Below are 14384 nucleotides of genomic sequence, written 5' to 3' on the forward strand. Positions count from 1 at the left end.
TCACTCTGGACAAACCAGCAAAATCTCATGTGTGAGTATAAACTTTCGATTAGATGGATATGTGACCCCACCCATTCAAGGTGGGTCTTGATTAGTTTACTAGAGTCTTTTAAAAGGGGAAACATTTTAGAGAAACTGCAGATGCAGATGCTTGAAGAACAGTTGCTTTAGAGCTGACAGAGACACAGATGTTTGGAGATGCTTAGAGTGCCAACAGAGAGAGCCCAGCAGACATTGCCATGTGCCTTTGCATGAGATGCTAAGCAGGCTAGAACCCAGAGTTGTGTCCCGGAGGAGCTAAGTGAAGGCCCACAGGTGCTTACAGAGGAAAATACTGGCATCAGAAGCTGGAAGCACAAACAGGGAAAAAGGACCAGCAGATGCCAGCCATGTGCCATTCCAGCTGACAGAGATGTTCTGGATGGCATCAGCCTTTCTTGAATGAAGGTAACATTTTGTTGGTGCTTTAATTTGGATGTTTTCACTGCTGTTCCATTTCTGATGTATTGCATTCTGGCAGCTTTAACAAACTAATACAGTTGTTTAATACTTAAGGGCAATTCCCATAGCAGTTAATCCTTCGTGGCATGAAGTGGAAGTTGATTTACCCTTGAATATGACTGCATTTAAGAAAACTGAGGCCAGGATTGTAAGCTCTTATAGCATCAATTTAGTCTGGAGTAGTAATTGTTATTTCTGGATTTTGAGGGGCTGTTTTATATGTGTATAACCTGGTATTTAGAGATAAGAATGAAGCCGATCAGGTTGGGATTAAGGTAATTCAGAATACAGGGGAAAGGAAGACATTGCCTGTATTTTAGAACTTCATCAAAGGAAGAAAGCTTTATTATGTCCAGAACTTAGGTTTTCTGTTGCATGTAAGCTAACTTGAACCTGTCTGGATAGATCATTTAAACAGCCCACACACAGGAAGCCCAGAATAAGAATGAGAGCTTTTAATCCTGTATAGTTTAATGTAATGCCTGGATACAGCCCCAAGTATATTAAGCAGATAATCAAAAAGTATTGGCAAAGTCCCTTGAGGGATGGAAGAAAAATTATGGGTATATTAAACTTTGCCACTGGGGAACCCCAAATACTGTGTCAGACATTGGGGGCACCTAAATCAATAGTCATGCCCTTGATCTTGAGGCTTGCTCTTGTGAAGCTTATGTATGTAGCAGAGAAGCTTAGCCTACTTATAGGTATGCCTAAGAGTCACCTTCAGAGGACCTCTTTTGTTGCTCAGATGTAGTCTCACTCTAAGCCCAACTCTGCAAGTAAAATCAGCCCTCCTCCCTGTGTGGGACATGACGTCCAAGGATGACAGTCTTCCTGGCGGTGTGGGAGATGACTCCCAGGGATGAGTCCAGCCCCAGCAATGTGGAATCAACAATGCCATCCTGACCAAGCTGGGGAAAAGAAGGGTAACAAATAAGGTATCAGTGGCTGGGAGAGTTCTAATAGAGTCAAGAGGCTACGCTGGAGGTCACTCTTAGGTATGCTTCAGTTAGACATTGCTATCTACCATAACTTGCCAACCCCCAACCAGAACCATTCCTGCCAATCCTAAAGAACATCTAGGGCATTATATAAGATTATAAAGATTCCATGGGTATCCATAGGGTAACTTTTCCATCCTCCAGATGGGTCCCTGGACCAGATAAGTCCTGAAATGCAGAGGGCCCAGCTCTTCCAGAACATCAACTAGTTCCTTCCCCCAGCCCATATTATTGACAGCCCCATCCAACATGAAAAAGTTAGCATGGGTGTAGCCTAAGTATCCTTTAAGAGTGGGAGAAAGATCAAAGGTGATGATGGAGTTATGCAGCAAAGTTCGGGTTTAACAAATGAGTATGAGTGCTGAATCATGTACTGATATTTCTTTTAGCCTCCAGTACCTTAGAGCAGCTAGAAATAAAAACCTTAAGTTGTGGAATTATAACCCATACCAAACTCTGAAATCTGTTCTACAACTGATCATTGTGATATACTTTGAAATTTATGTTATTTAAAAAGGAGGAGGAGTAAAACAGAGAAGATAGGATTTAACAAATGAGTATGACTGCTAAATCATTATATTGATATTTCTGTGGGTGTTCAGTGTCTTGGAGCAGCTAGAAGAAAAAACAAAAAATCATGGCACTGTAACCCATACTAAACTTTAAAATCTGCTTATAACTACTTGTTAAAATGTACTTGGACACTTATTGCTTTTTTGTATATAAGTTATATTTCACAATAAAAAATTAAAAGATATGACTGTAATCTTTTCTTTTTGTTATATCTTTTACCTTTTTGTAAGACTTCTCTTCAGCCTGGATTACTGTAAATATTACTATATGCCTAAATATACGGTGTGGTAGATATGTTCCTTGCTCACCCAATAGCCACTCCATTTCCTTCTGGCTAACAGAATCACAGTTTGTTCAGTTAATGTTTGGAAAGCCTTTGCTTTCAATAAGTAGGTTCTTCTCTGTGCCCCATTGAATGAATCATGATTGATTTGAGGCAGTCATATTAATTTTATTCTTCTTTGCCATGATTGACCTAGAGGTGGAGGTATATGACCCAGTTCTGAGCAATGAGAAGCAAGAAGGTATGGGGGGAAGGCAGCTTTTAGGAAATATTTTCCCCCTGGATAATAAAAGATGAAAACCTAATATGCTGAAGATGGTTGAATGGAGAAAGAACTTGAATACTTCATGATGTCATTGAGCGGCTACACCAAACCTGATCACCTATCTCCAAACTTTATTGTCTGAGGTCGTCATGGTCAGGTTCATGTGTCAACTTGGCCCAGTGGTGGTACCTGTTTGTCTGGTTGGGCAAGTGCTGGCCTGTCTGTTGCGATAAGGACATTTTATAGAATTAAATCATGATCACGTCAACTGCATCCACAGCTGATTCCATTTGTAATCAGTCAAAGGGGAGTGTCTTCTGCAATGAATGATGCCTAATCTAATCACTGGAAGCCTTTTAAGGAGGATTCAGAAGAGACAGGCTCTCTTCCTGCTTTGGCTGGTGAGCCTTCCCTGTGGAGTTCGTCCAGACCCTCCATCGGAATTGTCAGCTTCACAGCCTGCGCTGTGGATTTTGGACTCTGCATCCCCACGATCACATGAGATACTTTTATAAATTTTATGTTTGCGAGTGTTCCCTGTTGATTCTGTTTCTCTAGAGAATCCTAACTAACACAGAGGTAATTAAAGGTCTTTATTGTCTATACTGTAGGTCTCTATTGCTCAGATACTGTTTTTTGAAGCTGAAAGCATTCCTAAAGATAGATAAGGTGAACTTCCCCTCTTCTGAAGGAAAAGATAATTATTGCTTAGAAAGTTGGGCATTGATTATATTTGGGTCCTTACAAATCCTCAAACTTCATAGTGCTTTCTCATTTTCTTTTGAGCAAAAAAGTATAGTTTGTGAAAGATACGATACCCTGAAGTGATTTTAATCACTGCTAGTTTGGTAGGGTTATGAGTGAATCTGACAGAAATGGTAAAAATGGGGTAAAGAAATAAAATACAGATGTAGTAATAACTAGGGGTGTGACCCAACAATCTCATATATTGGGTGCTGTTGTAAACAAATTTTTAAAAATAAAAATCAATACAGTTAGACATGCTGACAAATATTCAGCAGCAGGATACTTGGTGGGAGGAAAAACTATACTATGGTAAACTTACTAATGAACCATACCTCTCGGTATTCACACTGTGGGTAGTTATCTCCTCCTGAGTCTGGGCTATCCCTGTGACTTGCTTTAATCAATAGAATGTGGTAGAAGGAATGCTGTGCCAGTTCTGGGCAGTTTTTAGGAAGTCCTTGTAGTTTCTACTTTTGCGTTCAGAGGGAAGTTAGCTGCCATGTTAGAAGTTTGACTGCTCAGACTTCCATTGGTTGGGGAATCTAACTGAGCCACATGGTTTTGCACTGATGCCCTTGCTAACAACCCCATCTGAGTTCCTAGTCAACATTCAGCACTGATTTGGCAGCCATGTGATAAGGCCATTTTGGACGTTGAATCTACAGTCCAGTGGAGCCACCCAACATGTGGGTTGTCTCTTCCCAGCTGTGCCCAAGTTGCAGAATTACAAGCAAATAAATAAAATGATTGTGTTTATAAGCCACTAAGTTTTGGATTTGTTTGTTATGCAGCAAATGATAACTGGAATGAATTCTAATATTAAATGAATGGGTACTTACATTTGGAAAAATGAATATTTCTATATTGCCACAACTAACAAAGTTATGCCTTATATTACTTTGCACTTATTTCTGTGTGTTTGTACCTCTTTGTGGGGATTGATCCTGTTTCCTCCTTGAGATTGTATATTTCTAGAGGCAGTGAACATGTCTCCTATTGGTTTTTTTTGTTTCTTTTTTCCTTTTTAAAAAAAGTATTTATTTTTATTGGTTTTTCTCTATATTCACAAACCATGTAATCATCCAAAGTGTACAATCAGAGGTTCACATTATCATCATATAGCTGTGTGTTTATCATCACAATTGACCCTTTTCTTTTTTTGTGTGTGAAAAATAACATATTTACAAGAAAGCAATAAATTTAAAAACACATCACAACAATCAGTAGAACAGATTACAGAGTTTGGTATAGTTTACAATTCCACAATTTTAGGTTTTTATGTCTAGCTGCTGGAGACTAAAAGAAATATCAGTATAATGATTCAGCACTCATGCTCATTTGTTCAACCCTACCTTCCCTGTATAACTCCACCATCACCTTTGATTTTTCTCCCACTCTTTAGGGGTGTTTGGGCTATGCCCATTCTAACTTTTTCATGTTGGAAAGGGCTGTCAATAATATGGGTTAGAGGACTGGAACTAGTTGATGTTCTTGGAGAGGCTGGCCCCTCCAGGTTTTAGGACTCATCTAGCCTAGGTACCCATCTGAAGGTTGTAGTTTTCTGGAAAGTAATCATAGTGCATGAAACTTTAGTAGAATCTGAGATAGAGCCCTAGGTATTCTTTAGGGCTGACAGGGATGGTTTCGGTTGGGGTGTGGCAAACCATGGTAAATAGCAATATGTAGCTGAAGCTTGCATAAGAGTAGCCTCCAGAATAGCCTCTTGATTTTATTTGAACTCTCTCAGCACTGATACCTAATTTTGCTACATTTCTTGACCCCTTTTGGTCAGGAAGGCATTGTCTATCTCACAGTGCCATGGCCAGGCTCATCCCTGGGAGTCATGTCCCACATTGTGAGGGAAACTTTCTTCCCTGAATATCATGTCCCATGTAGGGAGTAGGGTATAGACTATGTATATTTAATGTGATGATAAATTTGGATTAATATTGACTATATATCTGTTTTATATTTGTTGTCTATTTTAGTTTGTTAATTCTTCCGGAAAAGCCAGCTGGGTTGGCTTTTATAGAGGAAATTTATTAAGTTACAAGTTTACAGTTCTGAGGGCACAAAAATGTCCAAACTAAGGCATCCATTGAAAGATACCTTGACTCATGAAGGGACTGATGACATTCAGCGTTTCTATGTCATCTGGGAAGGCAGTTGGTGGCATCTGCTAGTTTTCTCTCCTAGCCTCTGGTCTTAAACAGCTTCCCCAGGGACATTTTCTTTCTGCATCTGTGACCATTTTTCCAAAATGGTACCCTCTTAAAGGACTTCAGTAAGCAACTTGCCTTGAATGGGTGGAGATGCATCTTCACAGAAACCATCTAATCAAAAGGTTCCATCCCAAATTTGGGGGGTCATATTTCCATGGAAACAACTTAATAAAAAAGATCTCATCTATCAATATTGAATCAGGATTAAAGAACTTGACCTTTCTGGGGTACACAACACTTTCAAGCCAGCACGTTGTCCTTTTTTTTTCCCTCCTGTTTTGTGTCCCACTTTTTTCTGCCTTCTCAGTTTTAAATGAGCTTTTTACATGATTCTATTTTATCTTCTTTCAGCATATCATTATAAATTTTTTTTTAGTGGTCCCCTTAGAGTTTTAAATATATATATTACAACCAGTCTAAGTCTGCTTTCAAATAACACTATACCACTTCACAGGTAGTATGAGTACCTTATAACAGAGTATTCCTCCCTCCCATCACTTGTAAAATTGCTGTCATTTATTTCAATTATCCATAAGCTATAATCACCCAATATATTGTTGCTATTACTATTTTGAACAAACTTTTATCTGTTAGCATTCTAGTTTGTTAGCTGCCGGAATGCGATATACCAGAAATGGAATAGCTTTTAAAAAGGGGAATTTAATAAGTTATTAGTTTACAGTTCTAAGGTCGAGAAAATGTTCCAATTAAAACAATTCTATAGAAATGTCCAATCTAAGGCATCCAGGGAAAGACACCTTGATTCAAGAAGGCTGATGCAGTTCAGGGTTTCTCTTTCTCAAGTGAGAAGGCACACAGCAAACACGGTCAGGGTTTCTCTCTTGGCTGGAAGAGCACATGGCGAACACGATGTCATCTGCTAGCTTTCTCTCCTGGCTTCCTGTGTCATGAAGCTCCCCGGGAGGTGTTTTCCTTCTTTATCTCCAAAGGTCGCTGGCTGGTGGACTCTGCTTCGTGGTGTTACAGCATTCACTGCTCTCTCCAAATCTCTCATTCTCCAAAATGTTCCCTCTTTTATAGGACTCCAGAAACTAATCAAGACCCACCCAAATGGGTGGAGACACATTTTCCCCCATCCAGCTTGACAACCACTCTTGATTGGGTTACATCTCCAGGGAGATGATCTAATTACAGATTCAAACATACGGTATAGAATAGGGATTATTCTGCCTTTATGAAATGGGATTTAGATTAAAACATGGCTTTTCTAGGGGACATACATCCTTTCAAACGATTTTATTTTCCTATTATTATATAGGAGCTCGGTTGATGTGGTGATGTGGGAGGAGGGAAAACAGTCTATGTGCTTATGATTAGGTCTCAGTCTTTAGTGGGAATGTGCCCCGGGCAGTGATCTTCACAGGTGCTGCTCAGCTTTTTTTCCCTCCTTAGGTGAGACAGAAAGGCTAGAGGTGACATGGAGTTGAACATTTCCCTTTCTTTACATTGATTAGGCTTTGGTAAAATAGTTTCCCTTAACGGCAGGCCTTTGTTAATGAGAACAGAATGCTCTAGGCATATTTCAGAATGGTCATTTTCCTCTTCCCCTTGCCGGAAACATGAGGGGATTTTTATCCCATCTTCACCCTGAGAACCTAGTGAGAGGTTCCTGGATGTAAAATTCAGACCTACCCTAAGAGTGGGCCGCCAGGAGTTTTTCCCTCTTAAGTTAGCCCATGCTCAGTCTCCAGCAATTGCTCTCTTTTTTTTCTTTCTTAGTATTTTCTTGATGTTTTTTTTTTTTTTTTACAAGTTATTGCCAACTATTGTTTGAACTTTTCAAGGATATCATTGTACTTCAGCAGTTGTTCTTGAAGTATTTCTGTCAGGCTCCAGCTGTGGTTTCTGCGTCCAGTAAGCTATGATTCTCTGTATTTGCCTGACTTTTCAGTTTTTAGGGTGGCAGTTGCCCTGCAACCTCAATTTCTTAATGGCTCTAAAAAGAGTTTTTGATTTTTAGTTTATTCCTATTTTTTCTTGGCAGGTTCCCAGGTTCCCTTGCCTTCTGGCTGAATAGTCCTTGCCAATGGAAGCCATTGGCAGAAGAGGGTAGAGTGGAAGGGGAAAGAATACAGGGTTTTTCACCTCTCCCCACTCTGCTTCTTATGGTATTCCTGGTAACTGCATCTCTTCCTCTTTAGCTCTAGTCTTTGTTAGACAGCCTTTCTCTCCATGGTCTTCTTTCCCTCCCATGCACACCTCACCATGCTTCTAGCATCTTCTAGATGGCCTTAGTTTCTGGGCTCTAGTAATACCACCAGCTCTTGTTGTATTTCAGAGTCTAGGGATGGTAGCAGCTTCTGACTCTTGCTGATTTCTGGATTGCATCACTGTCCCCTGTTTGGCTTCTTAGCTCTTCTATTAGCCATGTATCAATTTCATGTAGTAAAAATCCCTTGAATACTTAGAGTGGCTTCTGTTTCCTGGCTGGATTCTATTTAATAGAGTTTAGAAGTTGTGCCAGTTGTTAATGCCTCTCAGCTCCAAATCGAACTGTTTTGCATTGCTGGGTCTGGTATTTTACAAATTGCTTTTATGCTTCACTAGCTGGGGCTACCTATTAGACTCTGTCAATAGGGGGTGCTGGAGAGGGAGAAGGAGACACTTAGGGGTGCTAGAAAGAGAGAGAGGGAGGGAGTAGGAGGAGAAGGAGGAAAGACTTTGGAAGATGGAGGAGAAAGAACTTGCTTGGTCTTGCTTGTTCCCTGTGGACTTCCTATCTGATTTCAGTTCCTGTGAGCAATGCAACAGCAGTACTTCTCTACCTCAGCAGTGGTGGTTTGTCTCATAGTTGTAGCTGAATTCAGTTTTCAATTTTCCAGCACTTAGAGAACCAGTTTTATCACATACCCTCAGAGATAGCAGTATATCACAGATATTTGAATTTCAGTTCTTTGGAACCCCTTCTCTAAGCTTCAACATTTTAATAATCCTAGCCTCTTTCCTTTGTTCTCTTGACCTTAGAGGTAGTATAGCTGCTTTCTGCAGCTGCTACTTTAGTGATGCGTTATAGTTCAGTGTTTACCCTTTCAACTACCTAGTTACCAACTCTTTATATTCATTTTTTCTTAGTTCAAATAACTGTTTTGGTTTCTCTGTCCTGATTGGACCCTATTTCAGAAGCGGAACTTAGTTTTCTTGGGACAATTTCATTTTGTTTTTGGATATATTCAATTTGCAGTGACAGTGAGCTATCCAAATGGAGATACCTTGTACTAGATGGAAAGATGGAGTTTGTGGGTGAGATGGGAGCTGAAAAGATTTTGTCATTGTAAGCACTGATGCGATGATGAAAACCATGGGACTGCTTGAATTCTCTGGGTGAGTGGTGTGGGGAGCCCAGATATCATGTTTGAGGATGGCCCTAGGTTACTCACAAAGATAAAGCAGCACAATACCGCTCCCCCCAATTTGAAGTTACAATGAACATTTCCTGATAAAACATTGATAAATGAAGTTTACACCAAGATTTTTTCTGACTACACTTAACGTTTTGTCCAGCCTTTATTCCTGAGTGTATTCCAACACTGAGGCCACCCTTACTATAAAAGCTTTCAGATCCTGGTGCCAGCATGCCCGGCAATACTGTGGATTTTTTTTTTTTTCTGTTCTACATATATAATTAGTAATTCACAATATCATCACTTAGTTGCATATTCATCATTTCTTAGAACATTTGCATCAAATCAGAAAAAAAATAAAGACAACAGAAAAAGAAATAAAACAAAAACAGAAAAAAATATACATACCATATCCCTTACCCCTTGCTTTCATTGATCACTAGCATTTCAAACTAAATTTATTTTAACATTTGTTCCCCCTATTACTTATTTTTATGCCATATGTTCTATTTGTCTGTTGACAAGGTAGATAAAAGGAGCATCAGACACAAGGTTTTCACACTCACACAGTCACATTGTGAAAGCTATATCATTATTCAATCATCATCAAGAAACATGGCTACTGGAACACAGCTCTACATTTTCAGGCAGTTCCCTCCAGCCTCTGCATTACATCTTGAATAACATTTGGTATCTACTCAATGCGTAAGAATAACCTCCAGGATAACCTCTCGACTCTGTTTGGAATCTCTCAGCCATTGACACTTTGTCTCATTTCACTCTTCCCTCTTTTGGTTGAGAAGGTTTTCTCAATCCCTTGATGCTGAGTCTCAGCTCATTCTAGGGTTTTCCTCAATCCCTAGATGCTGAGTCTCAGCTCATTCTAGGATTTCTGTCCCACATTGCCAGGAAGTTCCACAACCTGGGAGTCATGTAGACAGGGGGAGGGTGGTGAGTTTGCTTGTTGTGTTGGCTGGAGAGAGAGGCCACATCTGAGCAACAAAAGAGGCTCTCTTGGGGGTGACTTTTAGGCCTAAATTTTAAGTAGACTTGACCTATCCTTTGTGGGGTTAAGTTTCATATGAACAAACCCCAAGACTGGGGGCTCTGCCTATAGTTTTGGTTGTCTACACTGCTTGTGCGAATATCAAGAATTCAACTTGGGGAAGTTGAATTTCTCCCCATTCTCACCATTCCCTGAAGGGGACTTTGCAAATACTTTCCCGCTCAGTGATTGAATCACTCTGGGATTCATCAGGGCATCACTCTGGACAAACCAACAAAATCTCATGTCCTACCCAAGATTCCAGGTACTTATATTGTTGAATCAAGCTATCTACATAAGTTATATTAGGAAATGCACTAGTCAAAATATAAATTTTGTACCAAATAAACATTTTTTGCATTAGTTTCATACATAAGGTGAAATTTTAAAATATTAATTACCATCTATTTTCAGCACCCTGCAGTAATGACATTCCTTTGTTCTTCGTAATACTGTGGATTTGACACTTGCTTAAACAGTGTTTGAACGGAACAGACCGGGGGACTATCCCCCCACCCCCCCATAGACAATCTCTTCAGCCTTAACCTCCTTCCAGCTGGGACCATCCTCTCAGCTATCTCCTGCTTCTGACCAACTTCTTGGTCATCCCCTGCTTCTGAGACCAGGTAACACTTTTTTTTTGGTGGTTAGCTCCTCATTGTCGACTAATTATGAACTCCCAGATCCTTCAGAATCATCTGCAGGCCTCCTACATTTAACTGTCTGTGGGCTTCTATTTATTATTATGTTTTAGAAATTTTCTTTCTGCACTTAATTTTAAAAAATTAATTTTTAATTTTTTTTTAAAAAAGATAGCAACGAACAGATGCAAACATTCTTAACATATGATCATTCTTTTCAAAATAGTTTGGATGACTGGAGTTTCATTTCCAACCCAATTACTGAAGTTTGAAGGGAGGTAGAAGAAATAGTGGAGTGTCACCAAGCAGCTGAATGACTGCTTTCTGATTTTGCCCAATGATGTTAATATTGTTCAGGGGTTGGTCCTCAGCTTGAGAGGTCTAGATATTTGATTTTGTCAGAGGCTGATTAAAGTAACCATCTTACAAGAGGCTAATGCTCCCCATATACTCTCTTCTCTGCACGATGCTAGCTAGATAAACCCTGACAAATCTTTTGTTTCTGATCCCCTGATTTCTCCAAGTTACAACTTTTCAGATTCTAGACTTAGATATATTAATTCTGTTGTTTAAGCTATGGTCAAACTCTCTCTTCTGACTTATTGTTTTAATTACTACCAGTATGTGTTGATTTTGTCAAACTTTTAGAATTCTGGAGTTATTATCAACCCTAAGAGTCACCGACAGTGCTTGTATATAGCAAAATAAAACAAAACAAAGTATTTCTGTTGACAGACTTTTCTTTCTTCTTAAGTATAGAAGTTTTGAACCAATCTAGGTTTTGAAAAGTGAATACTTCTTGGAGATTTTATATTTGTTATTCAAGATGCAGAAAACAGAACTCATTGTTGTATGACAGGAATTGTCTCTCCTTAAATAAGAAGTACATACTTGAAAAAACGTCATCATCATGTGAGGCTGGATAAGAATAAGGAAAATACCTGGGTCTTCTATTATAAACAATTTCTTTTTGTATTGTGCAAAGTTATAGTTGAAATATTGTTCTTATTGTCATTAGTTAATACTTATAACAAAAGCTTTAGGCAAATAGAAAGAGTTCTGAGCATTGTGAGTTGAGGGACAAAATTGCCTCTACAATAAAGAAAAAAGAAGTCTGAAGTTGTGTCTCTGTGAACTTTAACTATTTATTTTGTTGTTTCAAACGTGGCAGATTTTAGTAGAGCCTTGAAATTCACCTTTGTTGCTGTCATTTGCCTTGAACTAACAATTTGTTGATGAAACTTAAAGACACAAAGTAGGGAGATTTCTCTACTTAAGGTTCATAGCCTTTCCCTAATTTTTCCTCTTTATTCTCTTATTTTGTGAATGCCTTCTCCCCTGTACGTTTGTTGTAATTGGGTACATTGTATAGTTCAAGTGTACAATCTATTTTTACTTCAGTATAAGGGAATTTCAGGGTACAAACTCACTCAGCTAGGAATGAATAAGTCAGGGCAGTAATGCATCCTGGACCTTCTATTAGCCAATTCTGGGACAATTTGGGTGTCAAAATTAATAATTATGGTAACAGATAGCCCACTGACTAAAATCAGAATCCACGAGTCCATACTTATATAAATGAATGATTGAATAAATATATAAATGGGGGAGAAAGGAAAGCTTCTTCTGACAGCAGAATGCCAACTAATAAATGTGATAAAGGCAGAAGTATTGATGAACTAGAAAATCACTATTTGGCAACTACCATATTAATAATTGTTTCAGTAAAAGTCAACAATGGAAGCTGAAATTAGTGAGTTTGATGAGGAACATGATTCTTAAATTATCTCCTGCAAGATTACCTATTGATTACCAAGGGAAAAATAGTGAATTTACAGTGACGCAGCCTGGTAAGCATTGCCTTAAGTTAGTATCACCAGTAATGTAATAAAGTGATATCATGTGCCTCTTATATGATGCATTGATAAAGGAACAGCATCACTATTGTGATATTTCTTTCCTGCTCCCAAAGCATAAGCTGATTCTAATCATGATGAGAGATTGAACAAATACAAATTGAGGGATATTCTACAAATACCTGGCCTGTAGCCTTAAAAAAAGGTCAAGGTCGCGAAAGGCTGATTAACTATTCTAGATTAAAGGAGACTAAAGAGACGTGACAACTAAATGTAACATGTTTTCCTGGTATTGGAGACTGGGCTGACAAAGAAAAGGGCACCGTTGAAACAATTGATAAAATTTGACTATGGACTGTGGATTGGTTAGGGGTGATGTATCAGTGTTAAATGTCTGAGTTTCATAATTGTGATATGGTTATGCAAGAGAATGTTTTGTTCATAGGAAATGTACATTGAAGTAAGAGGGGAAATAGGTGTTATGTCTGAAACTAAATCTCAAATGGTTCAGAAAAAATGTTTCCTCAGGGCTGGCTGGAGGTGGGGTGGCTGTTAGCAAGCACTGAAGGGTTAATCTCGTTGGGTGGAGGTTGGATGGCAGACTGGAGTCTGGAAGCTCTTTCCTCAGGGCAGTCAATTACAGGTCTAAGTAGCAGAGGCTCAGCAGATTCCAGGGATTCTGTCTCCCCAAGCCATATATCACCATCCCAAGGTTTAGGATCCCATTCTTTTCCAATCAAAACCCTTACTTTAACAGCAGACACCTGCAAGGTTGAGATTTTAGTTTAACATTGTAAATCTGCTACTTGCGCAATGAGGCTGTCTGGTTTTCAGACATCTCAAGCCTGTGACTACTGGAAATAAGATTTTCTTTCAGGGCAAACTTGGAAGCTTTTCAATCATTCACAGGAGCTTAAATTGCTAATTTGAAGCCTTCAGTTTATCCCTTTCCCTTATCACTGTATCTAATGTATCCTACAACAACCGGCCAACATCATGATACCTCTTAATTTCACAAAACTCCGTAAAGGTGTCGAAAACATTCTCACCCAGAGCCTTACCTCTAAATGTATAAGCATACATTTAGCAGAATCTAATGGTGATATTTTGTGTATCTCTCTTGCCAAATCAAGCCATGGACTGTCAGTGTCATCTAGATTATTGGAAACAGAGTCATTATCGCCTTTGAGTCTAATCAGAATAGAAAACCAACTGTAAAAACCCGTTTCTATAATTGTTTCTCCAAGAACCACTCCTGGTACCAAGCTTTATTAGAGATAGTTCTCTAGAGAAACAGAACCAACAGATATCTGTGAACATGAGATTTATACAAGCGTGTTATGCAACTGTGGGAATGCAAGAGTCCAGAATTTGTAGGGGAGGCTGTGAAGCTGAAAACTCTGATAAAGGGTCTTGATGAACTCCACAGGAGTGGCTCGCTGGCTGATAAAGAAATGAAAATTCTCTCTTCTCTCTTAAAAGTCTGCACCTGATTGCATCAAACCCAACGGATTAGATTATCTCTAAACTACCCTTCTGGTTTATCAGTCAGCCATGAAATATCCTTGCAGTAACAGTTAGGCTAGGGCTTTCCTGACCAGACAACTGGGCACCAACACCTGACCAAGCTGACACCAGAACCAAACCATCACATATATATAGACACAGACACAGAGTGAATGATAAAGCAAACTCACAATTGGTGAATCGAGATAAAAGTATACAGGAGTAGATCAGTCCAAGATGATGGCTTAGTGAATTGTGGAATTTAGTTCCTCCTCCAAAGCAACTAGTAAATAGCCAGGAACAGTACAGAACAACTGCTGGGGCCACATCCGTGACTGGACACACAGTGTACCCCAGTCTGGACAAGCTGGACCAGCTGTGA

The sequence above is a fragment of the Tamandua tetradactyla genome, chromosome 14, assembly GCF_023851605.1.
Source record: "Tamandua tetradactyla isolate mTamTet1 chromosome 14, mTamTet1.pri, whole genome shotgun sequence".
In the NCBI taxonomy this organism is placed as follows: Eukaryota; Metazoa; Chordata; class Mammalia; order Pilosa; family Myrmecophagidae; genus Tamandua; species Tamandua tetradactyla.